This window comes from Notolepis coatsorum, assembly GCF_963971535.1.
Source record: "Notolepis coatsorum genome assembly, chromosome: 10".
NCBI classification, from domain to species: Eukaryota; Metazoa; Chordata; class Actinopteri; order Aulopiformes; family Paralepididae; genus Notolepis; species Notolepis coatsorum.
Window position 1 is genome coordinate 43,533,116 of NC_140174.1, and position 20,494 is coordinate 43,553,609.

General features: G+C 43.8%; 1 protein-coding gene across 1 annotated transcript in view; it reads right to left on the reverse strand.

Moving 5' to 3' along the window:
• The window catches only part of opn4b (opsin 4b), a gene marked incomplete at both ends in the record, with an annotated part of 295,664 nt that overhangs the window by 274,561 nt on the left and 609 nt on the right, over positions 1–20,494 (reverse strand).

Below are 20,494 nucleotides of genomic sequence, written 5' to 3' on the forward strand. Positions count from 1 at the left end.
ATGACCGTCCTTTTCATCTTGGCATAACAATGCTGCATGCGCTCTCTCTAGGTTAGCTAACGCTAGTGAGCCTTTAGCTAAGCTAGCTACTAGCCGACATCATCATGGCTATCCCGGCTGAACCACACGTTAGCACTCGATATTATAACGTAGCTAAAGCTAACTAGCTGTCCCTGCCTTTAGCTAAGCCGACATGGCTAGCCTGACTGAACTGTCTAACATGCAACAACTTTCATCTTCAGTCCATCTGCCGAATGACCGTCTTCTTCGTCTTGGCTGGCATAACTAAGCATAACCTCCAAAGCTGCACGCGCGAAATAGTCAAACGCAGCTGACGCACGCCGGCGTACACATGATGTAACCCCTCCCTTCGTTGAAACCAATAGTATGTCTGCTGCAGAGCCCCAGAGCTCCAATAGTGAGTATGTCTGCTGCAGAGCCGCAGAGCCAGGAACAAGTCAGACACATTCTACAAACGTGTCTAATGTGAAATATATAAACATATAAGCAAAACTAGATTTTAGGTCTGTGATGAAAAAGGGCCTCGCGGGAAGGGGGGCCTAGCAAAAAAATAATAATAATACAAAATAAATAAAAAATTATTTTATTTTTTTTTGTGCGAGGCCCCCCTTCCCGCAAGGCCCTGTGCGACCGCACTGCTCGCACACCCCCTGAGGCGGCCCTGGTTACAGGACAGCGATTTGACCTCTGTCTCCATCACCAAACAGTTACCACACAGACACCAGCTTCACCCCCGGCTCATGGCTCTGGTGCAGGGTGGTTTTCACGGGCTGGGAGGGCTTGTTGCAGCCTCCTCCTCTTCCATAGTTTGCATCTCCTCTGTGCTACTTCAGGCTTGAATAAGTAGCCCTGAATATCTGATTCCAACATTTCTCCCGTTACATAAAGTACAACCTCAAAGGACAATAAGTTGTCATGTGGCCTTATTCCTTTGTAGAGGTTAGAATGTTATCTTTCAAACAAGACCAGGCTCATGCATGTGCTATAAGTATAAAGTATAGTATTTTGGTTTGCAAAAAAAGTATGCAGTCCTCAAAAGCAAAAACTAAAATGGCCATTTTTGGGGGCGCCTGTTAAGTGGTTACCACGCGGTCCAAATGCTCCAATGGTATATCATGAGCAGCCACAATCTAGAACTGTGTTAATTTCTACAAGTAAACAAGATGGTGCAGCGGAAATATTCTCGGTTGTTATCTGCCTTCTCTGTTCTGCTGCTATGGGTTGCAAACATGGCATCAAAGACACCACCACTCTGTGCTCTCAGCGGGGGTCTGTCTGCGTGGTGATCCCCGCCCGGCCATGTCCTGTTCAGCTAATGGCACACAGCAGAAGCCAAAACACTAAATGTTGTAGCAGCTGAGCCTAAATGGCTTTTTACAGGCCCCGCTGACACAGACACAGGCAGAAATTATACAAACAGCATACCGGTTCATTGCAGAGAGTGGCAAGATGTTACAAGCCATAGCAGAAACTTGCTCCCTGGTCGGATTAGCTTGACCCAGGGCAGGTGTAGCTACTTTAACCCTTTCACTACCACACTACAGAAGGTTAACCTTTCACTACCACACTTGATTGATTGATTGAAAACTTTAATTAACAGTCTGTAGTGTGGTAGTGAAAGGGTTAACCTTCTGTAGTGTGGTTGTGAAAGGGTTAACCATTTGTCGTGTGGCAGTGAACGGGTTCACCTTCTGTATTGTCCCTGACGGATTAGCTTGACCAAGGGCAGGGGTGGCTGCTTTAACCAGCCATCCCCACACCACAAAATGTATACCTCTGCACTAATATTTTTGGGATGCCATTTTCGCTGTTGAAACTAAGCTAGTTTACAAGTCAATAGAACAATGACGCTTTGTTTTTCAGCAGGCAGCATCTAGACCATGCGGCCACGCCCCCAGGCCTCGCCCCCAGGCCACCCTCAGGTGGAGACAGATCCAAGGTTGTAGTTCTTCTGGCGCTTCTACTTTACACATCAAATGACATGCCAGGTGCCGGGAGAATTGAAAAATACAGTACAGATACACGGAGAACATTGGCAACAACTGCAGGCGTTTTTCACACTATATAACTACTTTGGATAGATAGAGATAAGGTTGAAAATCAGTGAAGTCATGGTCCTCCCTGTGAAGCCCAAATTAAATTGACATTAGCAACTTCAGAGGCCAAAATGTGGGACCTATAAACGCATTTACTAATAGCATTGTGAGGCTGAACAACAGCACACATTGACTACTGTATGTAAATGTGCAAAAAACATTTACAGACTTTTTTTAAATAGATAAAAGCTAAAAGTGTTGTTGTAATTTTGCAACCGAGGGCCTCACAGGGCATCTATAATGTATAGTGAACAGAAGGCCACGCCCCTCAGCCTACTGAGAGTTGGCTGTGCTCAGAGGGTGACCTAAAATTCTTATAACAAATCCAATGATACATCTGAAGTTAAAGAATGATACTCATGACACAAGGTGACACAAGACGATGAAGAAGTCCATTGTTTTGACTAGAGCATCAAAATGAATAGCGGACGGCCATTTTAGATAATCATGTAAAAATTTTACTGGTACACACATTACAAAAACCTTTGTAAAACATTAATTTTACGTGGGATTTTTATAAACTTTGGACCTGTACTACATAAGACTTCAGGCTATAGGCTATTATGTTTTCCAGCTCCTATCTCTCAGATGGAACTTAAAAACAGGCATCTGGCAACCAGCAAAAAGAAATGTGAGTACACAAAACTTTTACTTCAGTGTGTTCATACCTCTGTTACTCTATTTCATTGGGACTCAAAGGGATTGTGTAAGACACTTCACAATGTTACCTTTCAAAAGAGACCAGACTCATGCATGTGCTATAAGTATAAAGTATAATAAATCGCTAATTACTTTGGGTATGCAATCGTATAAAGAAAATAAATTTAAAAAAGCCCCATTTTTGCCCGATGCAAAGGCAGTGGCGAATCCTTCTGGAAGCCAACGGAAGCCAGGCTTCCCCATTATTAAAATATGAATTAATATGAAATATGAAATATGAAAGAAAAAAAATTATATAGTTTACAATAATAATAAAAAATCATTCTTTTTCATCTCTGTGTTATAATTTTTATTTTTTTGTATCCCTCTTCTCCTTCTCACTCTCTCTAACACACTGAGACACAGTGCAGTCACTGAGGCAGTGACTCTGTGCTCACTGCAGCAGAGGAGGCAGAGGGGAGGTGTCTTTCTCCAGCTTCCACCATGTGATTCATGTATGTGGAGTCCAAAACCAATACTAGCCAATCAGATTCGAGGTGACTAAAGCCCTTCCCACACCTTAAAACGGGTCCGTCAGCAAACTAAGTACTCTGGCCTCTGTACATTTGCCGCCCTGGAGGTGTGGGAAGAGGTTTACTCAGCTTGAATCTTATTAAATCTAGCCCATGGAATACACTTGAAATGTGTATTTTTATTTAGTGTGCATTTTTATTTTGTCACAATATTATTTGGCTTAAATATATATATATAAATATAAAAAAAACACATTTTTAATTAAAAAAAAATGGGCATCCCCAGTTATTTTACCCACGCGACGCCACTGTGCAAAGGTTAAAGTTGCATTGGATTTTTAATCACAAACCCTCTGTTGCTGCCTTTACTAGTATCCAGTGTTCATACATCGAGTGTCATATTGCTTTTATACAACAGTTCTACAATCGCCATTTATTAGTTAACAGTAATAAGCAACAACAGATGAGTTGTTTGTTTATTTAATAATTGATTTAGCTCCTCCAAAAAATAGTTCCACAACTGCACTTTTGAACTTGGACTGTTGCCAGGCAACCTCCACACAAACACATATTCCTGCATATTCCAGGGCCTACCTGGAAGAGGTAAAGGTTCTAGCGGGATGGTGTCAAGAGAACAGCCTCTCCCTGAACGTCAGCCAAACAAAAGAGATGATTGTGGACTTTAGGAGGTCGGGGGTCAGGGACTACAGCCCCCTCAGCATCGACGGGTCACCGATTGAGAGAGTGAATAGTTTTAAGTACCTCGGAGTCCACATATCCGAGGACTTGACATGGACCGTGCAGATTGATTGATTGAATGGAAATGTTATTAACAGATTGCAGAATGGGTACAATACAGTACGGCTCAATACACACAATTGTTAAGGGGATGCAGACCAGAGAAAGACTTTCGTCTTGTTTACATCAGGGTCCCCAATTTTCAATTCATAATGAATTGTAAGTAAGGGTGCAACTTGCTCCGTGCAATCCATTCTTTGTGGATCTAGCCCTATGTCTTCCCTGTCTGCTCCCCAGCATAAAGCCTGAGTATCAGAGTAGATGTCTGCTGTCATTGACAGATATTCACATTATATACACATTGAAAAAACTGTGCTATTCTTTCACCTGGCTTCGCCGACAAGGTTCCTCCCGACCGTGCCAGCAAGGTATCTCGTGGGGTTGGGGTTTCGTACCCTGACTCAGCCAACGAGGCTGGGGTCGGGGCAATTGCATCCAGGGGGGGGGGGGGGCAGAAAGGGTGGTTTGAAACGCGGGGAGCAGCAGTCACTACCCCTGGTAAATGAGGCAGCTCCCCCGCTGAGCAGCGTCCCGTTTCAGCCAAGCGATTAGCCCGCTGGGGAAGCTGCTCTATGGCTGGACAAGCATAATGTGGTCTTCACTCTGTCTGTGAAAAAACTCCCCACATACCGGCAGTGCCAGTCCCGCGATGACTACGAAGGGACAAAACATGAATGAATGAATGAAAACTTAATTTAACAGATTGCAAAAAGCAGATTGGCCGGCTGTCATACTGGCTCAATTGGCAGAGTCAGCGGGAGGGAAGCCGGTGGGTGGTAATCTGGTCGTTGTAAACAGCGACCCCTACAGGTCCGTCAGGGCGCCTGCACAGCGAGGAAGGGAGATGGTGAGGGTAGTGTTTTAGGCGTAAGAGGGAGAGATATGGAATTAAAGGGGCATACGGCTCACAGCCTGCCCCCCTACCGGTGTGTATCGCCCAAGATGCGTCCAGCTGCCGTGTCTCTCTCTCCCTTGACTCCTACGAGCTCAGTACGAAAGCCTCCTCTACCGTCCGCTCGCAACTCTTGTGATCGGGGCCATTTCCCCTTGGTAGGGGTGGTTTGCCCCGACGCTGCAGAGCCTCGTCAGACCACCCGCCTAGCCGCTGCACCACCAATGGTGGGAGCGCACAGAGGCAGGGGATTTGCACCTGCAATCGTGCGGCGCGCGCCCAGCTCCGCACGGGGTTCGCCACCTCACCACAAGCGTGGGATTAGGGAGCCCCGTAGCGTATGGAGGAGGTCGTGACGGTGACCGCTGGCGTTTCCCAGGCGGTGGTGATGCCATTTTCAGTTTTCCAAAAGAGGACTTTTTAAGAAAAGATTTAAAGAAACAGCAACACAATAGAAATCTAACAAACAACTAACTAACTTTTCGCTGCAAAGTGTGCATGTAGCCACGGACTTCCGTGAGTGAAAGAAAGGGAAGAGCAGAAGTACGGTCACACTCCTTGCTTATATACATGGGCGGATGTGGGCGTGGCCGGACAGGTGTGGGTGCATTGTGGCAGAAAGCTTTCAAGTTCACAATATGTGATAGGGAATGTTCCAATATAAGAGCAGAGCGTGAGTTACTACGCTATATAACACAATGGGGAGCTCATCCCACTCAAGATTTTCACCGTCTGGAACTTATGGAGATCCTTAGTTCCGGCTCCCCAGCGTACACATGAGCACTCAGTTATCAATAAATGCTTAATCCCATACTTCTATCACTGAAACCAGCCCATACAAAAGTTAATCCAAGTAAGGATAAACAGAGAAGGAAATTAGAGAAGCCCATCCTATTCCTCTCATCAACACAGGTATAACCTTACTATGAGACCCAATAAATGCACATCAGAACACTGCTTGAATGTACAAAATAGATGGCATGGTATTATTTTTTAACGCTTTCCTGACTACTACTACATACTACTACCACTGCCATAACTGTTCAGAATACAGATCATCATATTTCTTTGTATACAGATAACATCTTGCTTTATCTTGGTATAATGCCCATCAGTCTGTTTTTATTTTTATAAAAAAAAATTACCTATAGCCGTTTTTCTGGATATAAAATTAACTGGTCCAAATAAACTTTATTACCCCTTAATAAGGCTACCAGTCTACGTAACTCAGAATGGATTTCAGATATCCTAATAGTAAAACATTAACGTTATTTAGGAATTCAGATATATCCCTCAGTTAATCAAATCACTAAAAAACTATTTAAATTCTATTTTAAGAATTGTTTAAACGGATCTGGGGAAATGGGTTTAAAATAAAAGAAAATTGTGCAGTCACAATGTTGAGATCCGAGGTTCTGTGTAGGATTGTTAGTAACTGTCTAACTGTACATATGACTGATTACACTAGTAACTGTTTACCTGCATATATAACTGTCTCCACCAGTGACTGTCTAGTTGCATATATATCTATTCGCACTAGAGGGCGCTCTAGGCGGAACCACCCAGGTACACCACCTTGGGGCAAGTATACAAGTGAATGTATCCTCCCACTTCCTTCTCATCCCCATGTCTCTCAGAGAGAGAAGAACTGTAGATCTGCTGCTTTCCATGTGAATAATAAACCACGCCACGTTAAGGCTCAAGATAGAATCCATGCCTCTTGACCACATTATTGTCGCCCTATAGTCGAATTCTGTTAACAGGTTATGGGCCCAGTTAACGCCGGGGCAAAATAATAAGGGTACTGTAGCAAGCTTAGCTGAAGTATAGGCTAGGTTAGCGCCCGGAGCACCGCGTGGCTAGATGGTAGACGCTAGGCCAACAAGAGCAAAAGCTAAGCATACCACTAACAAAGAGGATGGAAAACAAGAGAAGAGATAAATGGCCGACATTCAATGGAAAAGCAGAGAACTATGAGCTCTGGGAAGAGCGCATGCTGTGCTGCATGCACGGGGCGGAGCTGAAGGAGACGATCCTGGCCGCCCCCACCGGAGAACTGACAGCGGAAGAGCAAGCCCTGGACAACCAGCGGAACGCAAGCGCATACTGAGAGTTAGCGCCGATGCTCGACGACACCAGCCTGGGGCTGATATTCCGCGACACTAAAGACAGAGGCAGAGAAAGCCTGGCGGTACTGAGAGAGCATTTCATCGGGCGAGGAAGACCCAGAGTCGTGGCCCTCTACATAGCACTAACGGGCCTGAGGAAGGGGACCACCGAAACCGTGACCGAATACGTCAACAGAGCGGAGCAAATCACAACGCCACTGAGGAGTGCCGGAGAAGCACCAAGCGATGGGCTAATGATGGCGATGATAATGGGAGGACTACCGGAGCTGTACAAACCGTTCACACTCCTGGTAACACACGGTTCAACGGACATTACATTGGGACAGTTCAAGGCTAAGTTAAGGAACTTCGAGGCCTCAGAAGACTCAGCCGCCGCGGAGGAAGGGGAGAGGGTGCTAAAGGCCCGAGCGACGCCAAGAGAGAGAACCAGGACCACGACGGAACTGGCGTGTTGGCGATGCGGAGATAAAGGCCATCGGAGAAGCGAATGCACAAAGACTGTCTGGTGTAGCTTCTGCAAATCCACGGGGCACACAGACAGAGCGTGCAGGAAGAAACACAACCAGCGGCTACGGACGAGACGACGGCCATGAACGAGACGGAGGCCACGGACAAAATGGCGACTACAGACGAGACGAAGGCCACGGACAAAATGGCGGCTACAGACGAGACGAAGGCCACGGACTAAATGGCGGCTACAGACGAGACGGAGGCCACGGACAAAATGGCGATTACGGACAAGATAACGATGACGGCGATGATCGACGTGAGATGAATCGAGACGACGCCCGGAGAATCGATGGCGGCGACGATCGACGTGAGGCAAGTCGAGACGACGCCCGGAGAATAACGGGACAAGAAGACTGCGCTTTTGGAGCGCGGACGGCGGGCATCGCCGGACCGGCCCAGCTGCAGCAGTCCCAGAGAAGGGGACTGATCGTGGACACTGGTGCGTCGTCCCATGTCATCAACGACAGGAGTCGATTCAAGAACTTTGACGCCGCTTTCCACCCAGAGAGGCACTGCATGGAGCTGGTGGACGGTAGACGCATCTACGGATTGGCACAAGAGAGGGGAGACGCACAGGTATGCCTCACGGACAGCAAGGGGCGCCGGCGTACGGTGACGCTAAAGAACGCTCTATACAGTACGTACCATCGTTCCCACAAGGACTATTCTCTGTAATAGCTGCTACTGCAAGCGGCGCCAAGGTATTCTTCGATAAAGGTAAAAATTTTCTTGTAGAACCTGACGGTACCCGGTTTGACATAAAGATGTAGCAGAGAATATTTTATCTGAAAACGGAGTGTAACGACAACGACCAGTGTAATGATAATGATGATGTGTGTAGCGGGACGGCCCGTCACGATATTCAGACATGGCACGAGATTATGGGTCATTGTAATTATGAGGATTTACTGAAACTGCAAGTAGTGTCATAGGGCATGCACATTGATGGGGAGAAGCGTAGACCTGACAAAAATTGTGCAATGTGCAAAACGGGGAAGTTTACCCAACCGAGATACAGAAATCCCACAGACAAAGTAAGGGTACCACTTGCACTAGTCGACATGGACCTAGCAGGCCCAGTAAGCAATGAGTCCATAGGAGGTTTTAGATATGTACAGTATTTTACAGACGTGTGTACAGGGGCAGTGTTTGTTTACTTTATCAAAGCAAAGAGTGACACACTCCAGGCCACAGAGAAATTCCTGGCAGACGTAGCCCCTTAAGTCAAGTCAAGTCAAGAGTTTTAATTGTCACGGCATACAGGTATACAATGAAATGCGGGTGGTCTTGCCCGCGACGATGTGCAATACAGTGGTACAACATATAATAGAATCCAATAAAAATACAGTGGTACAACATATAATAGAATCCAATAAAAACAACAGTGCAATAAACAGGTAACATGGAGTGAATGGCACTGCTGTACTCACTCTACACACACGATTGTGTGGCCAAGTTCAGCTCCAACTCCATAGTGAAGTTCGCAGACGACACGGTGGTCCGACGTAAGTAAGATGTTTGAGGTCCGACCACGAAACCGAGTTCACAAACAGAGAGTTCCAATCACTGTTGAGAAGGTATAAGATAAGACACGAGACGTCACGTCCATATCCCACACACCAGAGCGGTGCGGCAGAGAGGGAATGGCACACCCTTTTCGAAATGGCAAGGTGTAAGCTAGCAGATAGTAACTTACCAAAGAGCCTGTGGCATTATGCTGTGCAAGAAGCCGCTTACACCAGAAACAGGTGCTTTAATAAGCACTCGGGCACCACCCCCCATATACAGCGCTGACAGGAAAGAAGTGTAATCTAGCCAGAATGCACCGATTTGGATCAGTGTGTTATGCGTACCTGCAGGACAGGGGAAAACCCAAGTCCAAGGATGTAAAAGGATTTTTCGTAGGACACGACAGAGGAAGCCCTGCTTTCCTAGTTTATCACCCCGGTAACAGGAGAGTGCAGAAACACATGCTAGTCAAGTTTGTCACGAAGACAACCTGTGAGAGCGAGACACAGATAGAGGAGCCAGAGCTGGACTCCAGAGCAAGGTGTGTAGAAACAGAAACACATCACCCCAGTGTACTTAGTACAGTTGTGCAGACAGATAGTCAGCAACCCCCAGAGGGCGATGACGAGGAGCACCTGAGGGTGACGTCAAGTGCCGCAAGCAGTGGGAGGTATCCCCCAAGGGAACACAAACCCCCAGAATATCTGCCAGACTATGCCAGGAAAGGGAGTGACGAGGAGGACAATACACCTACCGCCGTTGAGTACTACTACAGGGTAGTCAGTGGGGTAAACCCAACCTTTAAGGAGGCCACATTGTCCCCCGAAGAGGGCAGACATACAGTGGGAGGGAAATGTATGAATTCAACCAAGTTACCAGAGGGCAGACAGTCAGTGGGAGGGAAATGGTTGTATTAAATCCAGGAGGGTATTGAAGACCACGGTAAATACAAAGTATGGTTCGTAGGAAATTGCTTAAATGCTGAGGGAGGACACTCCAAATGAGTCCTATGTTTGGTTCCACGTTTAGATACAGAAATGGGTCCCATGTTTAAGTACAGAGGTGGGTGATTTGCAATGTTTAAATACAAAAGAGGATCTATGTTTAAAATACAGAAGTGGAGGATTTGATCATCGCACCAGACAACAATAGAAATACCTAGGCAGGTTAAACCATGTATAGGTATGGACTTCGAACAGTCTGTCAAAATTGTGTAAAAATATCCCAGAAGAGATATGTGGGAAAGGTCCTGAGATGTTTTGACTGAAGTAAGAAATGTATAGATAAACGGTGGGTAGCTTCATTCTGTTAGACAACCTGTACTCGCCCTGACCTATGTTCTGTAGTGAGTAAGAGTGTCATAGTATTTTTGTTGACCCCACAGAGAACCATTGAACTACGTCAAAAATATGTTTTTCGTTATCCCAGAGGTGCAGCAGACGAACAGCTGTGTTTCAGGAAAGATAACAAAGGTTTAAGGATTAAAGCCTACAGTGATACTATCAACCTGTGAAGCTGAGAATATGTTTCTAGCTATGACAATGCAAAATGTGTTTATCTAGAGCAACTGTTCGAAGTGATGAAGATAAGGTTATGAATATATTGCTCAAAATGCAGTAGGTAATTGAAATGTAATATCTATACTGAATATGGTGTTTTTGAAGAATGTGGGGTTCTGTCAAAACCGTTTAAAATTATGGACATTGTGTATATATGGAGACTGTTGTTTATGAGGACAACCAGGGGACCATTGTGATTGCTAGGAACCCAATGTGTCAATATAGATGTAAACATGTCATTATAAATAATATCATCTCATCAGGTATGTCATCAGATAAGAAAGAATGACACTGGTTTACTGTCCAATGGACAACAAAGTAGTAGATACTAGGAGGGAACCTGTTTCAAATTAAAATTGAAGGGATTTGCAAGGGTCATGTTTAATGGGAAGATATTGACTGTCATACCCTATTGATGTTTTTGGGATTATATTATTTCTTTTGTAAAATGTTTTTCCAAGATGTCAGCCAGTGTGCTAGTACAAACCTAGTGGGCCCCTGTAAATATCCTAACCCAACCCCCTCCAATGTACAGTCATTTACCTAGTATGGTTTTGTCAATAGTCCAATGTACAATTTTGCTTGTTTATACAGTGTTTCTCTCCCCCCCCCCCCCCACCTCCAATGTAAATTACCCAGTATGGTTGTCAATATCCCAATGTACCCCACCCCCCCCCCACCCAACCTCTTCCAATGTACAGTTTCTACGTCAAATGTATATACTCCCTTTTCTTGACTCCTTCTGTATCACAAACAGTACTGTATTTGCAAATCTGGTATGTCATAAATGTATAGATGTAGCAGTACTGACTATCTGTATGTCAAGTATGTCATATATGTCCTGATGAATTGAAAATGGGGGACCCTGATGTAAACAAGACGAAAGTCTTTCTCTGGTCTGCATCCCCTTAACAATTGTGTGTATTGAGCTGTACTGTATTGTACCCATTCTGCAATCTGTTAATAAAGTTTTCAATCAATCAATCAATCAATCAATCAGTGTTGAGATCCGAGGTTCTGTGTAGGATTGTTAGTAACTGTCTAACTGTACATATGACTGATTACACTAGTAACTGTTTACCTGCATATATATCTGTTCCCACTAGAGGGCGCTCTAGGCGGAACCACCCAGGTACACCACCTTGGGGAAAGTATAAAAGTGAATGTATCCTCCCACTTCCTTCTCTCCCCCATGTCGCTCAGAGAGAGAAGAACTGTAGATCTGCTGCTTTCCATGTGAATAATAAACGACGCCACGTTAAGGCTCAAGATAGAATCCATGCCTCTTGACCACATTATTGTCTCCCTATAGTCGAATTCTGTTAACACACAATTCTCAAATGTTCTATCTCGCATAAACTTTTATATATATGATTCCTCTGTCACCATCTGTACAAAAAATTATTAGTGGCCCGGTGTCCCATAGAGGAAAAGTTAGTGTTTCCTTACATACCGCATTACTTAGTACATTCAACAATGTACAATCAAACAAACAAGAGGTGTGCTTAACAAATTATAACGCGCTTTGGATAAAAGCGCTATATAAAAAAGCAGCCATTTACAACCCATCTCAGGTTTGATCCAATTATCTCCCAACTAATTGCATTTTGGCGTTTGGTGAGCAATCAACCAAGACCAATCTAAAACATCATCAGTACTTTCCATTATGCCATAATAATGATTTACTGGGAGATTGACCCATCTCATGTCCTCATTGGTCTGACCGAGGTATACACACAAGACACAATTGCTGATATTACAAGAATATTTCAGTCTCTGTACATTCCAGGACAAACTGCAGACAAACTGCAGCAGTTTAATATACCGGACACTTTTCTTTCACTTGCAAAGTATACTCAATGTTGGTAAAGGCAACATTAAACCAATGCTAATTGACATTCTGGTCCAATATATTAATTTCTTCAAGAAACCCAAATCATCAGATTATATAATTAATTTTCCTTTGAGAACATATTGCACATTGCACAAATTATTTCTGATGAAAGCCAGACAATCCTCTAATTGCATGCTTTTCCCTCTGGGAGTTTCTGGCACATTTTTGCATATGATTTAAGTCCAGAAGTTCAGATTCTGGAACTGTGTCTCTTCGTGTCCATCGGAGATCATGGAATGATGTATTAATGTTGAATGATTCTTTATTGAAATTGACACTTCAACAACGATGGCTAACAGCTGTTAAAATGATTGCTGTATACGTTGGCAGACCAAGCATTCTTTACAGAGACAGCAGTGGTTACTTGTGCTTTTCTGGATATTCTCTACATGAAACAGTTTGTCACAAGGACACATGGTGCAAAACTAAATAATGTAAATGTTTTAGTTAACGCTGTTGAAAGCATAAACGAAAAGGTATGGTTTTCACCTACAAAGCCCTTCACCAACTGGACCCCCATATCTCACTACACCTCTCTGTCCCTCAGATATCTCAGCCTGGCTTTTTCTCCATCTCCAAGTCCAACCTTCACAGTTTTGGGGGCAGAGCCAGGGCAGCTCCCATGGCTCTGGAACTCCATCCCCGAAGACATTAGCAACTCAGAATCTCTCTCAGTTCAATCACACCTCAAGACCCATCTCTTCACCTTAATTCTCTTAGGCCCCCCATTAATTCATCCTTGTGTGTTTGTGTCTGTTGTTTGTCTCACTACTAGTGTAAAGCCACTTTGTGTTTTAGAAAAGCTCTATAAAATCATGAATCAATTTAGTATTTCATCCCAAATCACATTTTCAACAACATTGGTGGTCTTTCTTTTCTTTTGACATGCATTTATTTGCCAAATTGATTGTCACAATTCCATCAGCAAGCCCTTCTAGCTTGGAAGCTATCCTTGGTGCCCAATTTCTCACCTCATGGTGCAAAAACTACGTCATGTAAATGTTTTAGTTAACGCTGCGCATTAAATCTATTTTTAGCTGCAATAGGTATGGTTTTCACCTACAAAGCCCATCACCAACTGTCCCCCTGTATCGCACTAACATCCCCCTAATGATCAGAAACAAGTCCTTATTCTTTCCTAAATGGTTCAAAAGAGATAATGCTGATGAATGCTGATGAATTTGATATGCTGTCCTATATGAACAACTTTTGCACACAGTTCAGTTGACCAATTCCTTTCAGAAAATATTATTATTTGAACTTGTACTATTCAAAATGGATTAATTCAACTTTTAAAAAGCCACTCATTTTGTGGTGAGAATAATACAGCCAGTTACAGTTACAGTTACAGCCACAATACAGTTGCTCATGGGACGGGGTTGCACGCCGTGCAACCGGCTCTGTGAGCAGAAGCACGCGCACGCACATGCACGGATGTGCACGCGCGTGCACACAGGAATGTGCTGCACTCGACTGATGTGCCAACTCGCTAACCACCTGGCTACTTTGCATAACAATAGCGCAGGTCGTCAGGTGTGTTCAAGTACATTCTCAGATACATTCACACAAAACTTGTGAATGAAATGTGTTTAATTCCATTCGTAGAGGCAATTAGGCATTGTCTTTAGTCTGTGCGTATGCAAGGGAACATCTATGCGCATGCGTGGGAGCGCACGCATGCGCGGGAGCGCACGCACGCGCCCGGGAGCGCGCGTGCACGCGGCATCATGTAAAACACCGTGCAACCATGCTTTGAAATCAGCAACGCACCCCTGAATGCCTTTACTGATGTTAGACGGAATTGAACTAGATGTATAACAATAAGCATGAAGAATAAAACTATAGAGGCATGTTTTTCTGGAGTAATAATAGTATTCTCATGATGTTTTTGCCATGTGGTGCCAGTCTCACAATCTCTCTCTCTCTCTCTCTCTCTCTCTCTCTCTCTCTCTCTCTCTCTCTCTCTCTCTCTCTCTCTCTCTCTCTCTCTCTCTCTCTCTCTCTCTCTCTCTCTCTCTCTCTATCTCTCCTATAGACCTACTATTTGATTACAATCACCTGTTGTTAGCTACCAATATGTCTGCAAATATATTATGCATTGTATTTCAAACACGGCTAAGGAAGGATTAAAAAATGTTTACATCAAATATACAATGCTTATACAATATACAATTGCTAATTGTACAGACATTGATATTGTACCTTTTGTAAAATGCACATTATGGAAAAAATTTCTTTGATTGTGAAATATCCCAAAACATTCCCAATAAATTTGGATAAATCTAGAGTCTCACGTTTCTTAACACTTTCTCTGCCACGCTTATATCCATCAATGTTTGATCACTGCCAGCACTGTAAGTCTATGGAGATGTTCACCTTCTTTGCAGGGCTATAACTTTTTAAATTGTATTGCTAAATTGACATTACTATGGCCCATTCAACATCGATTATCTATCGTTCAGGATGTAGGAACGTTTTACTTTTTCATTCACACATTCATACGAAAATACGTCTAGAGTATAAATATGTTTTTATCGTTTTCTGCAGTAATTCCTAGAACGTGAGATAGGCATAAATGCATTATATTAGATTATCAAATGCCGTTTGATACCAATCGACGCTATATTAAAAATTTCAACTGTACATGGTCCTAAACGTTATGACTGATCATGCGCGGGTGAACCAGGGGGGGGGGGGTCGTTTATAATTCCGTGATCGTCCTTAAATGCTTCATGTAGTATGGGTGATATATAGATCAGAGCAGTTTGTATGGATAATAATATTCAAAAACGCTGAAACTCACGGCAGCTTCCTCTTAGCGATGGGGGATGATACTGGAGCAAACAGATCCCAGTTATGTGATGGGGATCGAGACGATCCATTTCCGGTTTGTATAATACTAATATACGCCCAAATCATGTGGATTATTGAGTTATGGCAACGATCCATATCCACGGTGTGTGTCTTGAGTCCCGCGACGATAAACGAGTGGCTGGACGGATTTAGGGGACGGACCGAGCTCCAACGAGCATATCCGGTTTGGCAACTTGCCGATCAGCCATCAGGTGGCAGTATTGAAGCGTTGCAGAGTTGTTCCGGCTCAGACAGCATCAGACCAGCCTCTGTGAGGGAAATATGAATATCATGGCGAAAATATGAAATATGATCAGAATAACGTCGTACGCCGTGATCTGGCAGAATTCGCATGAACTTGAAACACGTCGTAAGCCGTTTCCGGCGGAGAAAGTGTTAAGATGATAACTCTATACTCTATTAATCTTAAAGATATTATTTGTTACTATGATAACCCAGATGATGAGTTGAAAATGGGGGACCCTGATGTAAACAAGACAAAAGTCTTTCTCTGGTCTGCATACCCTTAACAATTGTGTGTATTGAGCTGTACTGTATTGTACCCATTCTGCAATCTGTTAATAACATTTTCAATCAATCAATCAATGATGGTGCAGAATATTTGATTAATGTCTTTATTTTATATGAAAAGTTCTTTGTTCTTTATTATATTTAATTTCTAAGACCTAGATTCTACATTATGGAACTTTTCCTCCATATGTGTGCTCTTATTTCGTTTTGTTTTATGGAATTGTCTTCATTGTATGCAGGGGTGCAGTCGTAATATCAGAACTGCCTGGACGCCACGTGCACGCGCATACATGTTCCCTCACGTGTGCACAGACCAGCTCAAGCAAACCCCCCACAGGGCTTGTATTTTGGTCTTGCACTTCTCTTTCTTTGTTATGCTATGCAAAGACTAGGTGATAAGTGCCGGGTACTTGGCGCACGGCGCGACAGTAGAGTGAAAGTTGTGAACGCATTTTTGTGTGCGCACGCGTGCACATCCGTGCGCGCACTTCTGCTCAGAGAACTGGTAGGACGGCGTGGTGCCGAGTGGTACCACCACTGCATCACTGATTGTTCTGATGTTCTTCATAGTATTTGTGCCCCTTAAACTTGATTAGTCTTTGCTGGTAATGTTTACCTGACTTTGGCTTGTATAGTTCCTTTTGTTAATTAATACAAAATATATAATATATTATAAGAATACCACTCCCTGATGGTAACGGACCTTTTTTGTCTTTGCAAATCATGAAACGAGAATGTGATTGCATACTGCTAATTTAATTTACTGAATGTAAAGGTGTCGCGGCTGTACACGCACAGACCTGATCATGCAGTTGCTGGTGAAATAGGAAAGTTGCCCTATAATAAAATCAATGAATAAACAAAGAAAACCCAGAGGTAATAGCAGTGGCGGCTGGCCACCGGGGGCACTAGGGCGCCGACCCACCTGTTAAATGAGAGACGAAGATTTTTTTTTTTTTTTTTTGTTTTATAGCCCTATAAATAATATAAACATGTTTAAAATGAATAATATTTACGCATTTTAAGTATGTTTGTGTTTCCAATGCACAATATAACGTTAATATATCAAAAAAAAAAATCGTTTTCCTGAACAGGAAGTGACTCACTCCTGCCGCATTTCTCCTGCCGCATTTCTCCTAGCCGTATTTCTCGGCCCGGGCTAGACGCAATCGCGCTCTGAGTGCGCGTCACTGTTTCATCGCTGTATCCGTCGCAGCCAATCAGTGCGTAACGCGTTGTGCGTTGAAATATGATGTTTATGATGGAAGCCGGGCGCGATTTGAAGCGGTCTAGGCAAGCATTTAGAATTTCCGTCTAGAATTTCCGTAGCCGCATTTCGCGGAGACGCTCTCTTTTTCCGTAGCCGCATTTCGCGGAGACGCTCTCTGATTGGCCGACGCCAGTTTCTACACTGGTTAAGCTTTCGAAGTAGGTTAAGGAGGTAGCGTTAGAGTTTGTCTTAGAGCGTGACGGCAAGTTATTTCGACGGTTAAGCTTAGGCACTCTTTCAAAGTTGGTTAAGGTTAGAGTTTGTCTTAGAGCATGGTAGCAAGGTAGTTTGCAGGCTGTTCGACGCGGAAATGGGCAAAGACACAGCTCGTTCATTGAATTCATCACAGTACTGTTGTGTTGTGCTAACAAGCTAATCTGGATGCAGTCTGGACAGAGTGGATAACTGGATATACATCAACAGTCTGGGGACAGCAGTGGACATTATACACTTTATCAAGCCCTCCTGCTCGACCACATAAACAGTGAGTTAATTCGGTCTCTCTCTCTCTCTCTCTCTCTCTCTCCCTCTCTCTCTCTCTCTCTCTCTCTCTCTCTCCCTTCTCTCTCTCTCTCCTCCTCTCTCTCGCTCTCTCTCTCTCTCTCTCTCTCTCTCTCTCTCTCTCTCTCTCTCTCTCTCTCTCTCTCTCTCTCTCTCTCTCTCTCTCTCTCTCTCTCTCTCTCACAATCCTGTGTCTCCGAGAAATGCGGTTACGGAAAGTATTGACGGTGCTGCCTTGCTGAGATGATAATAGCACCTCAAAACGCGCTGCTGTGTTGTGAACTATAACATTAATTTAGCTGCTGCTGATGCATAATGTATGAATGAATGAATGGTGAGTTGTTTAAAATGACAACATATACATGTGTTAATTATTTATTGGATTGATCCGAAGAGAGAGATTGCTCCAGAGCATTTATTAACGTTACGTTACATTTTCAACTCGACCTAATGTGAACCCAGTGGCGGCTCTACCACTAGGGGCGCTCGGGCGCCGCCCCCCCTCAGCTCCTACCCTGGTTATATGAGAGAACAAGACAAATACGTTTTTAGTTTTTTTGTTTTATAGCCCTATAAATAATATAAACATGTTTAAAATTAATAATATTTACTCATTTTAAGTATGTTTGTATTTCCAATGCACAATATAACGTTATTATCTAAATTAAAAAAACATCGTTTTCATGGGCAGGAAGTGACGTTTTTTTTTATTTTTTCGTATTTCTCGCCCGGGCAAGAAGCGATAGCGCTCTGCGTGCGCGTCACAGTTTGATCGCTGTCTCCGTCACAGCCAATCAGTGCATACGGCGTTGTGCGTTGAAATATGACTATTATGTTGGAATCCGAGCGCGATTTGAAGCGGTCTAGGCAGCCGCGTGAACTTCCGTGAAGAATTTTCCATAGCCGCATTTCGTGGAGACGCTCTCTGATTGGCCGACGCGATGCCAGTTTTTTTTCCATAGCCGCATTTCTCGGGTTGGCTTACAGAACAGCAGTTCAGTCGACTCGTCAACAACAACAGCAACTACACTGAGCTTAGGCACTCTTTCAAAGTTGGTTAAGGTTAGAGTTTGTCTTAGAGCATGGCGATAGAACGCCAGGTAGTTTGCAGGCTGTTCGAGGCGGAAATGGACAAAGACACAGCTCTTCACTCACACAGCTTGCAAGCTATAATATGGATGCAGTGTGGAGGGACATGTATGGACAATGGATGGACATCAACACAGGCTGGATGGACAATGCCATGGAGTGGATATACTTTATCAACAACAACAAGCCAACAACAAGGTAGATTAGCGATCTTAACTCTAGTTTAATACATGATACGTTGTCTACTGATGCCGCATAACGTTGTAACGTTACAGCTACTGCTAGCTGTTAGCTCCGTTAGCCGGCCACTTTTATAATTACTGCATGGAAACGGAGTAACGTTAACGTTTAAACGTTATGTCGAGGTCATACAATACTACAGTCGACATAAGGTTAACGTTACCCCGTTTCCATGAAGTGTTTAAATAGCAGCAATCTTGTTGAAAATGTAACTTTACTAGTAAAATGCTCTCTCTCTCTCGCTCTCTCTCTCTCTCTCTCTCTCTCGCTCTCTCTCTCTCTCTCTAATTTCGCTGCATGTGGGACATAACCACTCAGACAATGAATGGTAACTTGTTTAAAATAACGAGCTTTACAAATGTGTTTATTATTGAATGGATCTGACATCATCTGAGAGAGAGTGAGAGAGCGAGAGAGAGAGAGAGCGAGAGAGAGAGAGAGAGCTGTGCGTGTTTGTGTTGCTGCTGATGCATAATGAATGAATGGTGAGTTGTTTAAAATGACAACATACATGTGTTAATTATTTGATTTGATTGATCCGAGAGACAGAGAGAGATTGCTCCAGAGCATCTCAGAGCATTACATTTTCAACTCGACCTATTAACGAGAACTGCGACCTACAAGGCAGCGGCCGCTACTGTGTGAACCCCCTGCGAGTCTGCGACCCACCAATGGAAGATAGTACCAGCCGCCACTGGGTAATAGACATAATTCACATAAACACACAGTGGCGAATCCTTGTGGAAGCCAACGGAAGCCATGCCTCCCTATAAATTTCATATCAAATTATGAAATATGAAATATGAAAAAAAAAAAATTAAAATATAATTTTTTTTTAATATAGTTTACATTCATTTTCATCTGTGCATCTGTGTTTTTTTTTTTTTTTTTTTTTTTTAATGTCTCCCTCTTCTCCTTCTCACTCCCTCTAACACACTGTCAGACTGTGCTCACTACTGCAGCTAGTATAGGAGAGAAGCAGTGGGTAGGTCTCTTTCTCCAGGCTTCCAGCATTATAGAGTGAGTCCAAACTCCAAATCCGATCCTAGCCAATCAGATTCGAGCTGACTGCCACTGGGCCACACCCTAAAAGTTTAAAACGGAGCTGGGAGGAAGACGTTCAGCATAATATTCCACCTGGAGGCGGGGCAGGTGCCATATTTTCCCCTCTGCACTCTGAACATTGTATTAACCCGTAACTGTTCCCACGGGCCGAATATTGCCCCGATCCTCGCGAGATTAAATCCACGGGGACCTCTCGGCGTGCCGAAGCTTTTCCTAAATCACTTCCATCATCGAAAACGAGGGGAAAAGGTCGGCTCGCGACCCTGAAAATGTCGCGTGATTTTAAAAATGCTGTATTAAGTGAGCCTATTATGGGATCCACGCGAGCTTTCTATCGTGGAAACATCTGGGCGTCCCGCAACTTT